This window comes from Syngnathus scovelli, chromosome 7 (assembly GCF_024217435.2).
Source record: "Syngnathus scovelli strain Florida chromosome 7, RoL_Ssco_1.2, whole genome shotgun sequence".
Taxonomy (NCBI): domain Eukaryota; kingdom Metazoa; phylum Chordata; class Actinopteri; order Syngnathiformes; family Syngnathidae; genus Syngnathus; species Syngnathus scovelli.
The window spans coordinates 15,379,797-15,397,071 of NC_090853.1; the positions used below are offsets into that span (position 1 = coordinate 15,379,797).

Sequence of the window (17,275 nt, forward strand, 5' to 3'; positions counted from 1 at the left end):
AAATGTTGAATCCCCATAGAGAATGAATGGGAATTAAAAGAAAAAGCAATTGCGCCAAAATATTTTGAAATTTGGAACAAAACGTAAAAAAACAGCTTCAGGAGGTTCACTTTTGGGGTTAAAATGTTGAAACGGGTTCAATCGGACAAAAAATGCAAAAGTTAGCGCCTAATGTAGCTATTTATGGCAGTTAATGTTGAAATAAGTTCACTTCCGGGTTGATTTGGGTCACTTCCGGTCCATTTGGGTCACTTCCGGTCTGATTAGAGGCACTTCCGGTCCAGCTGAGGTCACTTCCGGTTTATTTGGGGTCACTTCCGGTTTAAAAAGGTCACTTCCGGTTTAAAAAGGTCACTTCCGGTTTGATTTGGGGTCACTTCCGGTTTACCTGAGGTCACTTCCTGTTTACCTAAGGTCACTTCCGGTTTGATTTGGGCCACTTCCGGTTCATTCTAGGTTCATTGGGAGCACTTCAGGGTCAATCCAAGATGGCCGCCACACTGGAAGTGGGGGTCAAGGGTTGAATTTTGTAAGCATAGTGGAAGTGGGGGTGAAGGGGGTGAATATGGTAAGGATGAGGTGACCAAAGTGAATAAAGTTGGAATGGGTTGAATCGGTTGAAAAATGTAGAAATTAGAGTAGAAAAACCAAATTTTGTAGAATTTGGTTGAATTTCAAAATTGAAAATTTGGAAATTTTGGTAAGTGGGAAGGTGTGGAATAGGTAGGCAAAAGATGAACAGTTGAAAGTTGGAATGGGTTGAATCGGTTGAAAAACGTAGAAGTTAGAGTAGAAAAACGAAATTTTGGAGAATTCGGTTGAATTTCAAATTTGAAATTTTGGAATTTTTGATAGGTGAGAAGTTGTGGAATAGGCAGGCAAAAGATGAACAGTTGAAAGTTGGAATGGGTTGAATCGGTTGAAAAATGTAGAAATTAGAGTAGAAAAACGAAATTACGAAGAATTTGGTTGAATTTCAAATTTGAAAATTTGGAATTTTTTGTAAGTGGGAAGTTGTGGAATAGGTAGGCAAAAGATGAACAGTTGGAAGTTGGAACGGGTTGAATCGGTCGAAAAATGTAGAAATTAGAGGTGAAAAACGAAATTTCGTGAAATTTTGTCGGAATTTTTAACGTGAAAACGTGAAATTTTTGAATTTGGGAATTTTGGGAATGTCGAGAATCATTCCGAATGTGGTTTGAATGTGCTGAATGAGGTGAATTTAAAAGGGGAATGACGTAAATGTGAAATGTCGAATCTGCCATTGAGAATGAATGGGGAAAAATTTGTCGTAAATTCGCGAATTTTGCGAAATCGGAAAATTTTCGGAACGAGAAAAATGGAAGCGCTCATCTCGTGAATATTTGGAATACATCAAAAGTGGAACGGAGTGAATCGGATGAACTATGTGGAAGAAGAAGCGGGACAAAAAAGTGTGGAGAATAAAATAGAAGAATAATAATAATAATAATAATAATAGAGAATGGTGTAGAATAACATATGTGTGAAGGCCATCGCCTTCACACAATAATAGAGAATGGTGTAGAATAACATATGTGTGAAGGCCATCGCCTTCACACAACTAGAATTTGCAATTCCTGAAGAAATTGCGTGTGAAGGTGAAGAGGTTGAATAAATACTTGGGGAATGTTGCAGAATGATGTTGAAAAGAGTTGAATCGGTTGAAAAATGTAGAAATTACAAGGGAAAAAGGAAATTTGGGAAAATTGGGTGTGAATTTCAAAATTGAAAATTTGGAATTTTGGGTAAGTGGGAAGTTGTGGAATAGGTAGGAAAATGATGAACAGTTGAAAGGTGGAATGGGTTGAATAAGTTGAAAATGTAGAAATTAGAGTAGAAAAACAAAATTGTAGAGAATTTTTGGTAAGTGGGAAGTTGTGGAATAGGAAGGCAAAAGAGGAACAGTTGAAAGTTGGAACGAGTTGAATCGGTTAAAAAATGTAGAAGTTAGAGCAAATCTTGAATCCTAATAGAGAATGAATGGGAATTAAAAGAAAAAAAAATTGCACCAAAAGTTTCTGAAATTTGGAACAAAAGGAAAGAAACGGCTTCAGGAGGTTCACTTTTGGGGTTAAAATGTTGAAATGGGTTTAATCGGGCAAAATTTGCAAAAGTTAGCGCAAATGTAGGTATTTAGGGCACTTAATGTTGAAATATGGTCACTTCCGGTTTGATTTGGGTCACTTCCGGTCTATTTGGGTCACTTCCGGTTTGATTAGAGGCACTTCCGGTCTAGCTGAGGTCACTTCCGGTTTATTTGGGGTCACTTCCGGTTGAAAAAGGTCACTTCCGTTTTGATTTGGGGTCACTTCCGGTTTGATTTGGGGTCACTTCCGGTTTACCTGAGGTCACTTCCGGTTCATTTGGGGTCAATCCCGGTTTGATTTGGGGCACTTCCAGTTCATTCCGCGTACATTGGGGCACTTCAGGGTCAATCCTAGATGGCCGCCACTCTGGAATTCGGGGTCAAGGGTTGAATTGTGGAAGTGGGGGTGAAGGGGGTGAATATGGTAAGCATAAGGTGAACAAAGTCAATAAAGTTGGAATGGGTTGAATCGGTTGAAAAATGTAGAAATTAGAAGGGAAAAACTAAATTTTGGGAAAATTTGGTGTGAATTTCAAAATTGAAAATTTGGAAATTTTGCTAAGTGGGAAGGTGTGGAATAGGTAGGCAAAAGATGAACAGTTGAAAGTTGGAACGAGTTGAATCGGTGGAAAAATGTAGAAACTAGAAGTGAAAAACTAAATTTTGTGAAATTTTGCAAAATTTTGTGCAAATTTTAAAAGTGAAAACGTGAAATTTTTGAATTTGGCAAGTTTGGGAATGTCCCCAATGTGATTTGAATGTGTTGAAATAAGTGAATTTCAAACTGGAACAACAAAAATGTGAAATGTTGAATCTGCCATTAAGAATGAATGGGGAAAAAATGCCACAAAATCGTGAATTTTGTGAAAACGGAAAATTTTTCGAACAAAAAAAATGTAAGCAGCCGTGTCATGAATATTTGGAATAAGTGAAAAGTGGAACGGAGTGAATCGGTTGAAGTATGTGGAAGGAGTTAAGCGTCAAAAAAGTGAGCGGAATAAGTAGAATAACTAGAATTTGCAATTCCTGAAGAAATTGCGTGTGAAGGTGAAGAGGTTGAATAAATACTTGGGGAATGTTGCAGAATGATGTTGAAAAGAGTTGAATCGGTTGAAAAATGTAGAAATTACAAGGGAAAAAGGAAATTTGGGAAAATTCGGTGTGAATTTCAAAATTGAAAATTTGGAATTTTGGGTAAGTGGGAAGTTGTGGAATAGGTAGGAAAATGATGAACAGTTGAAAGGTGGAATGGGTTGAATAAGTTGAAAATGTAGAAATTAGAGTAGAAAAACAAAATTGTAGAGAATTTTTGGTAAGTGGGCAGTTGTGGAATAGGAAGGCAAAAGAGGAACAGTTGAAAGTTGGAACGAGTTGAATCGGTTAAAAAATGTAGAAGTTAGAGCAAATCTTGAATCCTAATAGAGAATGAATGGGAATTAAAAGAAAAAAAAATTGCACCAAAAGTTTCTGAAATTTGGAACAAAAGGAAAAAAACGGCTTCAGGAGGTTCACTTTTGGGGTTAAAATGTTGAAATGGGTTTAATCGGGCAAAATTTGCAAAAGTTAGCGCAAATGTAGGTATTTAGGGCACTTAATGTTGAAATATGGTCACTTCCGGTTTGATTTGGGTCACTTCCGGTTTGATTAGAGGCACTTCCGGTCTAGCTGAGGTCACTTCCGGTTTATTTGGGGTCACTTCCGGTTTAAAAAGGTCACTTCCGGTTTGATTTGAGGTCACTTCCGGTTTGATTTGGGGTCACTTCCGGTTTACCTGAGGTCACTTCCGGTTCATTTGGGGTCAATTCCGGTTTGATTTGGGGCACTTCCAGTTCATTCCGGGTTCATTGGGGCACTTCAGGGTCAATCCAAGATGGCCGCCACTCTGGAAGTGGGGGTCAAGGGTTGAATTGTGGAAGTGGGGGTGAAGGGGGTGAATATGGTAAGCATAAGGTGAACAAAGTGAATAAAGTTGGAATGGGTTGAATCGGTTGAAAAATGTAGAAATTAGAAGGGAAAAACTAAATTTTGGGAAAATTTGGTGTGAATTTCAAAATTGAAAATTTGGAAATTTTGCTAAGTGGGAAGGTGTGGAATAGGTAGGCAAAAGATGAACAGTTGAAAGTTGGAACGAGTTGAATCGGTGGAAAAATGTAGAAACTAGAAGTGAAAAACTAAATTTTGTGAAATTTTGCAAAATTTTGTGCAAATTTTAAAAATGAAAACGTGAAATTTTTGAATTTGGCAAGTTTGGGAATGTCCCCAATGTGATTTGAATGTGTTGAAATAAGTGAATTTCAAACTGGAACAACAAAAATGTGAAATGTTGAATCTGCCATTAAGAATGAATGGGGAAAAAAATGCCACAAAATCGTGAATTTTGTGAAAACGGAAAATTTTTCGAACAAAAAAAATGTAAGCAGCCGTGTCATGAATATTTGGAATAAGTGAAAAGTGGAACGGAGTGAATCGGTTGAAGTATGTGGAAGGAGTTAAGCGTCAAAAAAGTGAGCGGAATAAGTAGAATAATAATAACTAGAATTTGCAATTCCTGAAGAAATTGCGTGTGAAGGTGAAGAGGTTGAATAAATACTTGGGGAATGCTGCAGAATGATGTCTAAAAGAGTTGAATCGGTTGAAAAATGTAGAAATTACAAGGGAAAAAGGAAATTTGGGAAAATTGGGTGTGAATTTCAAAATTGAAAATTTGGAATTTTGGGTAAGTGGGAAGTTGTGAAATAGGTAGGAAAATGATGAACAGTTGAAAGGTGGAATGGGTTGAATAAGTTGAAAATGTAGAAATTAGAGTAGAAAAACAAAATTGTAGAGAATTTTTGGTAAGTGGGAAGTTGTGGAATAGGAAGGCAAAAGAGGAACAGTTGAAAGTTGGAACGAGTTGAATCAGTTAAAAAATGTAGAAGTTAGAGCAAATCTTGAATCCTAATAGAGAATGAATGGGAATTAAAAGAAAAACAAATTGCACCAAAAGTTTCTGAAATTTGGAACAAAAGGAAAAAAACGGCTTCAGGACGTTCACTTTTGGGGTTAAAATGTTGAAATGGGTTTAATCGGGCAAAATTTGCAAAAGTTAGCGCAAATGTAGGTAATTAGGGCACTTAATGTTGAAATATGGTCATTTCCGGTTTGATTTGGGCCACTTCCGGTTTGATTAGAGGCACTTCCGGTCTAGCTGAGGTCACTTCCGGTTTATTTGGGGTCACTTCCGGTTTAAAAAGGTCACTTCCGGTTGAAAAAGGTCACTTCCGGTTTGATTTGGGGTCACTTCCGGTTTGATTTGGGGTCACTTCCGGTTTACCTGAGGTCACTTCCGGTTCATTTGGGGTCAATTCCGGTTTGATTTGGGGCACTTCCAGTTCATTCCGGGTTCATTGGGGCACTTCAGGGTCAATCCAAGATGGCCGCCACTCTGGAAGTGGGGGTCAAGGGTTGAATTGTGGAAGTGGGGGTGAAGGGGGTGAATATGGTAAGCATAAGGTGAACAAAGTGAATAAAGTTGGAATGGGTTGAATCGGTTGAAAAATGTAGAAATTAGAAGGGAAAAACTAAATTTTGGGAAAATTTGGTGTGAATTTCAAAATTGAAAATTTGGAAATTTTGCTAAGTGGGAAGGTGTGGAATAGGTAGGCAAAAGATGAACAGTTGAAAGTTGGAACGAGTTGAATCGGTGGAAAAATGTAGAAACTAGAAGTGAAAAACTAAATTTTGTGAAATTTTGCAAAATTTTGTGCAAATTTTAAAAGTGAAAACGTGAAATTTTTGAATTTGGCAAGTTTGGGAATGTCCCCAATGTGATTTGAATGTGTTGAAATAAGTGAATTTCAAACTGGAACAACAAAAATGTGAAATGTTGAATCTGCCATTAAGAATGAATGGGGAAAAAAATGCCACAAAATCGTGAATTTTGTGAAAACGGAAAATTTTTCGAACAAAAAAAATGTAAGCAGCCGTGTCATGAATATTTGGAATAAGTGAAAAGTGGAACGGAGTGAATCGGTTGAAGTATGTGGAAGGAGTTAAGCGTCAAAAAAGTGAGCGGAATAAGTAGAATAATAATAATAAAGGACAGCAATAACAATAGTGTGAAGGTCTTCACCTTCACACTAATAACTAGAATTTGCAATTCCTGAAGAAATTGCGTGTGAAGGTGAAGAGGTTGAATAAATACTTGGGGAATGTTGCAGAATGATGTTGAAAAGAGTTGAATCGGTTGAAAAATGTAGAAATTACAAGGGAAAAAGGAAATTTGGGAAAATTGGGTGTGAATTTCAAAATTGAAAATTTGGAATTTTGGGTAAGCGGGAAGTTGTGGAATAGGTAGGAAAATGATGAACAGTTGAAAGGTGGAATGGGTTGAATAAGTTGAAAATGTAGAAATTAGAGTAGAAAAACAAAATTGTAGAGAATTTTTTTGTAAGTGGGAAGTTGTGGAATAGGAAGGCAAAAGAGGAACAGTTGAAAGTTGGAACGAGTTGAATCGGTTAAAAAATGTAGAAGTTAGAGCAAATCTTGAATCCTAATAGAGAATGAATGGGAATTAAAAGAAAAAAAAATTGCACCAAAAGTTTCTGAAATTTGGAACAAAAGGAAAAAAAACGGCTTCAGGAGGTTCACTTTTGGGGTTAAAATGTTGAAATGGGTTTAATCGGGCAAAATTTGCAAAAGTTAGCGCAAATGTAGGTATTTAGGGCACTTAATGTTGAAATATGGTCATTTCCGGTTTGATTTGGGTCACTTCCGGTTTGATTAGAGGCACTTCCGGTGTAGCTGAGGTCACTTCCGGTTTATTTGGGGTCACTTCCGGTTTAAAAAGGTCACTTCCGGTTGAAAAAGGTCACTTCCGGTTTGATTTGGGGTCACTTCCGGTTTGATTTGGGGTCACTTCCGGTTTACCTGAGGTCACTTCCGGTTCATTTGGGGTCAATTCCGGTTTGATTTGGGGCACTTCCAGTTCATTCCGGGTTCATTGGGGCACTTCAGGGTCAATCCAAGATGGCCGCCACTCTGGAAGTGGGGGTCAAGGGTTGAATTGTGGAAGTGGGGGTGAAGGGGGTGAATATGGTAAGCATAAGGTGAACAAAGTGAATAAAGTTGGAATGGGTTGAATCGGTTGAAAAATGTAGAAATTAGAAGGGAAAAACTAAATTTTGGGAAAATTTGGTGTGAATTTCAAAATTGAAAATTTGGAAATTTTGCTAAGTGGGAAGGTGTGGAATAGGTAGGCAAAAGATGAACAGTTGAAAGTTGGAACGAGTTGAATCGGTGGAAAAATGTAGAAACTAGAAGTGAAAAACTAAATTTTGTGAAATTTTGCAAAATTTTGTGCAAATTTTAAAAGTGAAAACGTGAAATTTTTGAATTTGGCAAGTTTGGGAATGTCCCCAATGTGATTTGAATGTGTTGAAATAAGTGAATTTCAAACTGGAACAACAAAAATGTGAAATGTTGAATCTGCCATTAAGAATGAATGGGGAAAAAAATGCCACAAAATCGTGAATTTTGTGAAAACGGAAAATTTTTCGAACAAAAAAAATGTAAGCAGCCGTGTCATGAATATTTGGAATAAGTGAAAAGTGGAACGGAGTGAATCGGTTGAAGTATGTGGAAGGAGTTAAGCGTCAAAAAAGTGAGCGGAATAAGTAGAATAATAATAATAACTAGAATTTGCAATTCCTGAAGAAATTGCGTGTGAAGGTGAAGAGGTTGAATAAATACTTGGGGAATGTTGCAGAATGATGTTGAAAAGAGTTGAATCGGTTGAAAAATGTAGAAATTACAAGGGAAAAAGGAAATTTGGGAAAATTGGGTGTGAATTTCAAAATTGAAAATTTGGAATTTTGGGTAAGTGGGAAGTTGTGGAATAGGTAGGAAAATGATGAACAGTTGAAAGGTGGAATGGGTTGAATAAGTTGAAAATGTAGAAATTAGAGTAGAAAAACAAAATTGTAGAGAATTTTTGGTAAGTGGGAAGTTGTGGAATAGGAAGGCAAAAGAGGAACAGTTGAAAGTTGGAACGAGTTGAATCGGTTAAAAAATGTAGAAGTTAGAGCAAATCTTGAATCCTAATAGAGAATGAATGGGAATTAAAAGAAAAAAAAATTGCACCAAAAGTTTCTGAAATTTGGAACAAAAGGAAAGAAACGGCTTCAGGAGGTTCACTTTTTTTGGGGTTAAAATGTTGAAATGGGTTTAATCGGGCAAAATTTGCAAAAGTTAGCGCAAATGTAGGTATTTAGGGCACTTAATGTTGAAATATGGTCATTTCCGGTTTGATTTGGGTCACTTCCGGTTTGATTAGAGGCACTTCCGGTCCAGCTGAGGTCACTTCCGGTTTATTTGGGGTCACTTCCGGTTGAAAAAGGTCACTTCCGGTTTAAAAAGGTCACTTCCGGTTTGATTTGGGGTCACTTCCGGTTTACCTGAGGTCACTTCCGGTTCATTTGGGGTCACTTCCGGTTTGATTTGGGTCACATCCGGTCTATTAAGGTCACTTCCGGTTTGATTAGAGGCACTTCCGGTCTATTTAGGTCACTTCCGGTTTGATTAGAGGCACTTCCGGTCTAGCTGAGGTCACTTCCGGTTTATTTGGGGTCACTTCCGGTTTAAAAAGGTCACTTCCGGTTTGATTTGGGGTCACTTCCGGTTTGATTTGGGGTCACTTCCGGTTTACCTGAGGTCACTTCCGGTTCATTTGGGGTCAATTCCGGTTTGATTTGGGGCACTTCCAGTTCATTCCGGGTTCATTGGGGCACTTCAGGGTCAATCCAAGATGGCCGCCACTCTGGAAGTGGGGGTCAAGGGTTGAATTGTGGAAGTGGGGGTGAAGGGGGTGAATATGGTAAGCATAAGGTGAACAAAGTGAATAAAGTTGGAATGGGTTGAATCGGTTGAAAAATGTAGAAATTAGAAGGGAAAAACTAAATTTTGGGAAAATTTGGTGTGAATTTCAAAATATAAAATTTGGAAATTTTGCTAAGTGGGAAGGTGTGGAATAGGTAGGCAAAAGATGAACAGTTGAAAGTTGGAACGAGTTGAATCGGTGGAAAAATGTAGAAAATAGAAGTGAAAAACTAAATTTTGTGAAATTTTGCAAAATTTTGTGCAAATTTTAAAAGTGAAAACGTGAAATTTTTGAATTTGGCAAGTTTGGGAATGTCCCCAATGTGATTTGAATGTGTTGAAATAAGTGAATTTCAAACTGGAACAACAAAAATGTGAAATGTTGAATCTGCCATTAAGAATGAATGGGGAAAAAAATGCCACAAAATCGTGAATTTTGTGAAAACGGAAAATTTTTCGAACAAAAAAAATGTAAGCAGCCGTGTCATGAATATTTGGAATAAGTGAAAAGTGGAACGGAGTGAATCGGTTGAAGTATGTGGAAGGAGTTAAGCGTCAAAAAAGTGAGCGGAATAAGTAGAATAATAATAATAATAAAGGACAGCAATAACAATAGTGTGAAGGTCTTCACCTTCACACTAATAATAATAATAAAGGACAGCAATAACAATAGTGTGAAGGTCTTCACCTTCACACTAACTAGAATTTGCAATTCCTGAAGAAATTGCGTGTGAAGGTGAAGAGGTTGAATAAATACTTGGGGAATGTTGCAGAATGATGTTGAAAAGAGTTGAATCGGTTGAAAAATGTAGAAATTACAAGGGAAAAAGGAAATTTGGGAAAATTGGGTGTGAATTTCAAAATTGAAAATTTGGAATTTTGGGTAAGTGGGAAGTTGTGGAATAGGTAGGAAAATGATGAACAGTTGAAAGGTGGAATGGGTTGAATAAGTTGAAAATGTAGAAATTAGAGTAGAAAAACAAAATTGTAGAGAATTTTTGGTAAGTGGGAAGTTGTGGAATAGGAAGGCAAAAGAGGAACAGTTGAAAGTTGGAACGAGTTGAATCGGTTAAAAAATGTAGAAGTTAGAGCAAATCTTGAATCCTAATAGAGAATGAATGGGAATTAAAAGAAAAAAAAATTGCACCAAAAGTTTCTGAAATTTGGAACAAAAGGAAAGAAACGGCTTCAGGAGGTTCACTTTTGGGGTTAAAATGTTGAAATGGGTTTAATCGGGCAAAATTTGCAAAAGTTAGCGCAAATGTAGGTATTTAGGGCACTTAATGTTGAAATATGGTCATTTCCGGTTTGATTTGGGTCACTTCCGGTTTGATTAGAGGCACTTCCGGTCCAGCTGAGGTCACTTCCGGTTTATTTGGGGTCACTTCCGGTTGAAAAAGGTCACTTCCGGTTGAAAAAGGTCACTTCCGGTTTGATTTGGGGTCACTTCCGGTTTACCTGAGGTCTTTTCCGGTTCATTTGGGGTCACTTCCGGTTTGATTTGGGTCACTTCCGGTCTATTTAGGTCACTTCCGGTTTGATTAGAGGCACTTCCGGTCTATTTAGGTCACTTCCGGTTTGATTAGAGGCACTTCCGGTCTAGCTGAGGTCACTTCCGGTTTATTTGGGGTCACTTCCGGTTTAAAAAGGTCACTTCCGGTTTGATTTGGGGTCACTTCCGGTTTGATTTGGGGTCACTTCCGGTTTACCTGAGGTCACTTCCGGTTCATTTGGGGTCAATTCCGGTTTGATTTGGGGCACTTCCAGTTCATTCCGGGTTCATTGGGGCACTTCAGGGTCAATCCAAGATGGCCGCCACTCTGGAAGTGGGGGTCAAGGGTTGAATTGTGGAAGTGGGGGTGAAGGGGGTGAATATGGTAAGCATAAGGTGAACAAAGTGAATAAAGTTGGAATGGGTTGAATCGGTTGAAAAATGTAGAAATTAGAAGGGAAAAACTAAATTTTGGGAAAATTTGGTGTGAATTTCAAAATTGAAAATTTGGAAATTTTGCTAAGTGGGAAGGTGTGGAATAGGTAGGCAAAAGATGAACAGTTGAAAGTTGGAACGAGTTGAATCGGTGGAAAAATGTAGAAACTAGAAGTGAAAAACTAAATTTTGTGAAATTTTGCAAAATTTTGTGCAAATTTTAAAAGTGAAAACGTGAAATTTTTGAATTTGGCAAGTTTGGGAATGTCCCCAATGTGATTTGAATGTGTTGAAATAAGTGAATTTCAAACTGGAACAACAAAAATGTGAAATGTTGAATCTGCCATTAAGAATGAATGGGGAAAGAAATGCCACAAAATCGTGAATTTTGTGAAAACGGAAAATTTTTCGAACAAAAAAAATGTAAGCAGCCGTGTCATGAATATTTGGAATAAGTGAAAAGTGGAACGGAGTGAATCGGTTGAAGTATGTGGAAGGAGTTAAGCGTCAAAAAAGTGAGCGGAATAAGTAGAATAACTAGAATTTGCAATTCCTGAAGAAATTGCGTGTGAAGGTGAAGAGGTTGAATAAATACTTGGGGAATGTTGCAGAATGATGTTGAAAAGAGTTGAATCGGTTGAAAAATGTAGAAATTACAAGGGAAAAAGGAAATTTGGGAAAATTGGGTGTGAATTTCAAAATTGAAAATTTGGAATTTTGGGTAAGTGGGAAGTTGTGGAATAGGTAGGAAAATGATGAACAGTTGAAAGGTGGAATGGGTTGAATAAGTTGAAAATGTAGAAATTAGAGTAGAAAAACAAAATTGTAGAGAATTTTTGGTAAGTGGGAAGTTGTGGAATAGGAAGGCAAAAGAGGAACAGTTGAAAGTTGGAACGAGTTGAATCGGTTAAAAAATGTAGAAGTTAGAGCAAATCTTGAATCCTAATAGAGAATGAATGGGAATTAAAAGAAAAAAAAATTGCACCAAAAGTTTCTGAAATTTGGAACAAAAGGAAAGAAACGGCTTCAGGAGGTTCACTTTTGGGGTTAAAATGTTGAAATGGGTTTAATCGGGCAAAATTTGCAAAAGTTAGCGCAAATGTAGGTATTTAGGGCACTTAATGTTGAAATATGGCCATTGCCGGTTTGATTTGGGTCACTTCCGGTTTGATTAGAGGCACTTCCGGTCTATTTAGGTCACTTCCGGTTTGATTAGAGGCACTTCCGGTCTAGCTGAGGTCACTTCCGGTTTATTTGGGGTCACTTCCGGTTTAAAAAGGTCACTTCCGGTTTGATTTGGGGTCACTTCCGGTTTGATTTAGGGTCACTTCCGGTTTACCTGAGGTCACTTCCGGTTCATTTGGGGTCAATTCCGGTTTGATTTGGGGCACTTCCAGTTCATTCCGGGTTCATTGGGGCACTTCAGGGTCAATCCAAGATGGCCGCCACTCTGGAAGTGGGGGTCAAGGGTTGAATTGTGGAAGTGGGGGTGAAGGGGGTGAATATGGTAAGCATAAGGTGAACAAAGTGAATAAAGTTGGAATGGGTTGAATCGGTTAAAAAATGTAGAAATTAGAAGGGAAAAACTAAATTTTGGGAAAATTTGGTGTGAATTTCAAAATTGAAAATTTGGAAATTTTGCTAAGTGGGAAGGTGTGGAATAGGTAGGCAAAAGATGAACAGTTGAAAGTTGGAACGAGTTGAATCGGTGGAAAAATGTAGAAACTAGAAGTGAAAAACTAAATTTTGTGAAATTTTGCAAAATTTTGTGCAAATTTTAAAAGTGAAAACGTGAAATTTTTGAATTTGGCAAGTTTGGGAATGTCCCCAATGTGATTTGAATGTGTTGAAATAAGTGAATTTCAAACTGGAACAACAAAAATGTGAAATGTTGAATCTGCCATTAAGAATGAATGGGGAAAAAAATGCCACAAAATCGTGAATTTTGTGAAAACGGAAAATTTTTCGAACAAAAAAAATGTAAGCAGCCGTGTCATGAATATTTGGAATAAGTGAAAAGTGGAACGGAGTGAATCGGTTGAAGTATGTGGAAGGAGTTAAGCGTCAAAAAAGTGAGCGGAATAAGTAGAATAATAATAATAACTAGAATTTGCAATTCCTGAAGAAATTGCGTGTGAAGGTGAAGAGGTTGAATAAATACTTGGGGAATGTTGCAGAATGATGTTGAAAAGAGTTGAATCGGTTGAAAAATGTAGACATTACAAGGGAAAAAGGAAATTTGGGAAAATTGGGTGTGAATTTCAAAATTGAAAATTTGGAATTTTGGGTAAGTGGGAAGTTGTGGAATAGGTAGGAAAATGATGAACAGTTGAAAGGTGGAATGGGTTGAATAAGTTGAAAATGTAGAAATTAGAGTAGAAAAACAAAATTGTAGAGAATTTTTGGTAAGTGGGAAGTTGTGGAATAGGAAGGCAAAAGAGGAACAGTTGAAAGTTGGAACGAGTTGAATGGGTTAAAAAATGTAGAAGTTAGAGCAAATCTTGAATCCTAATAGAGAATGAATGGGAATTAAAAGAAAAAAAAATTGCACCAAAAGTTTCTGAAATTTGGAACAAAAGGAAAGAAACGGCTTCAGGAGGTTCACTTTTGGGGTTAAAATGTTGAAATGGGTTTAATCGGGCAAAATTTGCAAAAGTTAGCGCAAATGTAGGTATTTAGGGCACTTAATGTTGAAATATGGTCATTTCCGGTTTGATTTGGGTCACTTCCGGTTTGATTAGAGGCACTTCCGGTCTAGCTGAGGTCACTTCCGGTTTATTTGGGGTCACTTCCGGTTGAAAAAGGTCACTTCCGGTTTAAAAAGGTCACTTCCGGTTTGATTTGGGGTCACTTCCGGTTTACCTGAGGTCACTTCCGGTTCATTTGGGGTCACTTCCGGTTTGATTTGGGTCACTTCCGGTCTATTTAGGTCACTTCCGGTTTGATTAGAGGCACTTCCGGTCTATTTAGGTCACTTCCGGTCTAGCTGAGGTCACTTCCGGTTTATTTGGGGTCACTTCCGGTTTAAAAAGGTCACTTCCGGTTTGATTTGGGGTCACTTCCGGTTTGATTTGGGGTCACTTCCGGTTTACCTGAGGTCACTTCCGGTTCATTTGGGGTCAATTCCGGTTTGATTTGGGGCACTTCCAGTTCATTCCGGGTTCATTGGGGCACTTCAGGGTCAATCCAAGATGGCCGCCACTCTGGAAGTGGGGGTCAAGGGTTGAATTGTGGAAGTGGGGGTGAAGGGGGTGAATATGGTAAGCATAAGGTGAACAAAGTGAATAAAGTTGGAATGGGTTGAATCGGTTGAAAAATGTAGAAATTAGAAGGGAAAAACTAAATTTTGGGAAAATTTGGTGTGAATTTCAAAATTGAAAATTTGGAAATTTTGCTAAGTGGGAAGGTGTGGAATAGGTAGGCAAAAGATGAACAGTTGAAAGTTGGAACGAGTTGAATCGGTGGAAAAATGTAGAAACTAGAAGTGAAAAACTAAATTTTGCGAAATTTTGCAAAATTTTGTGCAAATTTTAAAAGTGAAAACGTGAAATTTTTGAATTTGGCAAGTTTGGGAATGTCCCCAATGTGATTTGAATGTGTTGAAATAAGTGAATTTCAAACTGGAACAACAAAAATGTGAAATGTTGAATCTGCCATTAAGAATGAATGGGGAAAAAAATGCCACAAAATCGTGAATTTTGTGAAAACGGAAAATTTTTCGAACAAAAAAAATGTAAGCAGCCGTGTCATGAATATTTGGAATAAGTGAAAAGTGGAACGGAGTGAATCGGTTGAAGTATGTGGAAGGAGTTAAGCGTCAAAAAAGTGAGCGGAATAAGTAGAATAATAATAATAACTAGAAAATGCAATTTCTGGAGAAATTGCGTGTGAAGGCGAAGACTTTGAATCACTTCTTGGGGAATGATGCCGAATGATGTTGAAATGAGTTGAATTTCTTGAGAAATGTGGAAAATAGAAGTGTAATACTAAATTTTTGAGAATATGGTTGAATTTCAAATTTGATTTTTGGAATTTTTGGTAAGTGGAAAGTTGTGGAATAGGCAGGCAAAGGATGAACAGTTGAATGTTGGAACGGGTTGAATCGGTTAAAAAATGTAGAAGTGAGAGCAAATGTTGAATCCCCATAGAGAATGAATGGGAATTAAAAGAAAAAGCAATTGCGCCAAAATATTTTGAAATTTGGAACAAAACGTAAAAAAACAGCTTCAGGAGGTTCACTTTTGGGGTTAAAATGTTGAAACGGGTTCAATCGGACAAAAAATGCAAAAGTTAGCGCCTAATGTAGCTATTTATGGCAGTTAATGTTGAAATAAGTTCACTTCCGGGTTGATTTGGGTCACTTCCGGTCTATTTGGGTCACTTCCGGTCTGATTAGTGGCACTTCCGGTCCAGCTGAGGTCACTTCCGGTTTATTTGGGGTCACTTCCGGTTTAAAAAGGTCACTTCCGGTTTAAAAAGGTCACTTCCGGTTTGATTTGGGGTCACTTCCGGTTTACCTGAGGTCACTTCCTGTTTACCTAAGGTCACTTCCGGTTTGATTTGGGCCACTTCCGGTTCATTCTAGGTTCATTGGGAGCACTTCAGGGTCAATCCAAGATGGCCGCCACACTGGAAGTGGGGGTCAAGGGTTGAATTTTGTAAGCATAGTGGAAGTGGGGGTGAAGGGGGTGAATATGGTAAGGATGAGGTGACCAAAGTGAATAAAGTTGGAATGGGTTGAATCGGTTGAAAAATGTAGAAATTAGAGTAGAAAAACCAAATTTTGTAGAATTTGGTTGAATTTCAAAATTGAAAATTTGGAAATTTTGGTAAGTGGGAAGGTGTGGAATAGGTAGGCAAAAGATGAACAGTTGAAAGTTGGAATGGGTTGAATCGGTTGAAAAACGTAGAAGTTAGAGTAGAAAAACGAAATTTTGGAGAATTTGGTTGAATTTCAAATTTGAAATTTTGGAATTTTTGATAGGTGAGAAGTTGTGGAATAGGCAGGCAAAAGATGAACAGTTGAAAGTTGGAATGGGTTGAATCGGTTGAAAAATGTAGAAATTAGAGTAGAAAAACGAAATTACGAAGAATTTGGTTGAATTTCAAATTTGAAAATTTGGAATTTTTTTGTAAGTGGGAAGTTGTGGAATAGGTAGGCAAAAGATGAACAGTTGGAAGTTGGAACGGGTTCAATCGGTCGAAAAATGTAGAAATTAGAGGTGAAAAACGAAATTTCGTGAAATTTTGTCGGAATTTTTAACGTGAAAACGTGAAATTTTTGAATTTGGGAATTTTGGGAATGTCGAGAATCATTCCGAATGTGGTTTGAATGTGCTGAATGAGGTGAATTTAAAAGGGGAATGACGTAAATGTGAAATGTCGAATCTGCCATTGAGAATGAATGGGGAAAAATTTGTCGTAAATTCGCGAATTTTGCGAAATCGGAAAATTTTCGGAACGAGAAAAATGGAAGCCCTCATCTCGTGAATATTTGGAATACGTCAAAAGTGGAACGGAGTGAATCGGATGAATTATGTGGAAGAAGAAGCGGGACAAAAAAGTGGCGGGAATAAAATAGAAGAATAATAATAATAACTAGAAAATGCAATTTCTGGAGAAATTGCGTGTGAAGGCGAAGACTTTGAATCACTTCTTGGGGAATGATGGTGAATGATGTTGAAATGAGTTGAATTTCTTGAGAAATGTGGAAAATAGAAGTGTAATACTAAATTTTGGAGAATTTGGTTGAATTTCAAATTTGAAGTTTGGAATTTGTGGTAAGTGGGAGGTTGTGGAATAGGTAGGCAAAAGATGAACAGTTGAATGTTGGAACGGGTTGAATCGGTTAAAAAATGTAGACGTGAGAGCAAATGTTGAATCTCCATAGAGAATGAATGGGAATTAAAAGAAAAAGCAATTGCGCCAAAATATTTTGAAATTTGGAACAAAACGAAAATAAATAGCTTCAGGAGGTTCACTTTTGGAGTTAAAATGTTGAAATGGGTTCAATTGGACAAAAAATGCAAAAGTTAGCGACTAATGTAGCTATTTAGGGCAGTTAATGTTGAAATAAGGTCACTTCCGGGGTGATTTGGGTCACTTCCGGTCTATTTGGGTCACTTCCGGTTTGATTAGAGGCACTTCCGGTCTAGCTGAGGTCACTTCCGGTTTATTTGGGGCCACTTCCGGTTTAAGAAGGTCACTTCCGGTTTAAAAACGTCACTTCCGGTTTGATTTGGGGTCACTTCCGGTTTACTTGAGGTCACTTCCGGTTCATTTGGGGTCACTTCCGGTTTGATTTAGGTCACTTCCGGTCTATTTGGGTCACTTCCGGTTTGATTAGAGGCACTTCCGGTCTAGCTGAGGTCACTTCCGGTTTATTT

At 37.7% G+C, this 17,275-nt stretch overlaps 1 protein-coding gene across 4 annotated transcripts in view; it reads left to right on the plus strand.

Annotated features, from left to right (window-relative positions):
* LOC125972246 (WD repeat and SOCS box-containing protein 1) overlaps positions 1-17,275 on the plus strand; it is a 162,316-nt gene that overhangs the window by 77,931 nt on the left and 67,110 nt on the right. The window lies entirely within an intron of this gene.